The 1,700-nt window shown below is 45.2% G+C and overlaps 1 protein-coding gene across 1 annotated transcript in view; it reads left to right on the top strand.

The window, feature by feature from the left end:
* Positions 1-1,700, top strand: part of NUP50 (nucleoporin 50kDa) — a 24,924-nt gene that overhangs the window by 19,764 nt on the left and 3,460 nt on the right. The window lies entirely within an intron of this gene.

The raw sequence follows: 1,700 nt of genomic DNA, 5'->3' as shown, positions 1-1,700 counted from the left end.
ACGTCCACCCGATCCGCCATCTTGTTTGTTGTCCCCTATTTAGGTTTTGAGTTGAGTCATGGGCTCGGACAGTGTTCCTCTGTGTAATCCAGCAAAACCTAGGAACTTTCTAGAAATGTACACCCTCGGGCCTCCTCATACCCTCTACTGCTCCAGAATCGCTGCGTAAGGCCCAGTCCTTTTTTTTAATTAAACTAATTCTCATAAAATTCACCCTTGTAACTTTCACAATTCAGTGGTTTTTCATAATTTAATGAACTTGTGCAACAGTTACCACGAGCTAATTCCAGAAGGCTTTTGTCACCAGCCATCTGGGAGCCCTGGTGTGGCGCTGCGGGTTAATGCTCCGGTCTGCAATGTCAGTTTGAACTGCAAGGTTGGTGGTTCAAGCTCACCAGCTGCTCCTCCGAAACCCTATACAGGGTTGGAACCTACTCAACGGCACTCAACAGCATCCGGGTTTCAGCAGATGCTTCTCGCATGCTCAGTTTTGAGAACCCCTAGACTAACTAGGTCTGTGGTCCCTTGATGGCCCACTGCCAAAGTTGATGCTGATTTCCAATTCATCGTGAACCTAACAGCACAGGGTACGACGGCTCCAGAGGGTTTCTGAGACAAAATCTCGACAGGAGTAGACGGTTGCATCTTTCTCCCGAGGAGCGGCTGTGGACTGGAACTGCCAACCTTTGGGTTAGCAACCCAACATTTAACCCACTGGACCACCCAGGCTCCTTTGCTTAAGGACGCAGCCTATGGAATGTCTTGTCACATTTGGGATAGTGATGAGAATTACAGGACCACGTCAGTCTCGCCTTGGTGGTAGCCCTGTCTTGCTGGCTAGGTGGGTGGCAATGTGACTCCAAAGTTGTGAAAATCCTAGCCTGTGGGCGCCATTTCTAGTCTACGTGTCCCTTCAATGACACAATTTGACCTCTGGGATTGGTTGGAATCTTTTGAACAAAATTTTATTTCAAAATGTAGTCATGAAAGACCCCCGAGAACTAGGATTACTGCAAACTGAGCTGAGTATTTGTTTTATTAAAGTGAGAGTCTAAGACGGAAATGCTGATTCCACATTCTATCACTAAGAAGCATCTTATTAAACTCTGATTTTGGTAAGACTCAGTCGAGCAAGTCAAAGTATCCTCAAAAACAATACTTCCCTTCTTTTAAATGTCCTAGCTGCTCTGGTCATCTAAACAACCAAGCAAAGCATTTACACATTCCACACATCTATACACAATGACTGAGTTATCCTCTATGACTCAGTTAGTTTACAATGACCCTTCCTTCCTGAATAAAATCCCCAGAGCCTCTCTCTTCAGTGAACCCTTTCTAAGCTGGGGCATAATGAACCTTCTACCCATCAAGCGGATTCAGACTCAGGCCTGACAGTTTCTAAACTTTCATCTGCAACAGTGTAGAACTGAAAGCAGAGCAACATTAGCTTCAAGAAGGGGCATTGATTAGGAAGGAGGCTAGCTTCCAGGGCAGACGGTCTCCCCAAATATCCCCAAGAATACCATTTCAGGTTGAAGTGTTGGAATAGCTAAGACATCACGTTGAGGACTAAGGTCTACCTGGCCCAAGCCATGGTATTTTCAATAAGCATATGCATATGAAAGCTGGACAGTGAATAAGGAAGACTGAAGAAGACTTGATGCTTTTGAGTTATGGTGTTGGAGGAGAATATTGAAAGT

The sequence above is a fragment of the Chrysochloris asiatica genome, unplaced genomic scaffold (genome assembly GCF_000296735.1).
Source record: "Chrysochloris asiatica unplaced genomic scaffold, ChrAsi1.0 scaffold00097, whole genome shotgun sequence".
NCBI lineage: Eukaryota > Metazoa > Chordata > Mammalia > Afrosoricida > Chrysochloridae > Chrysochloris > Chrysochloris asiatica.
The sequence above is the reverse complement of the archived record's forward strand: the minus strand, read 5'-3'. Positions and strand labels throughout refer to the sequence as shown.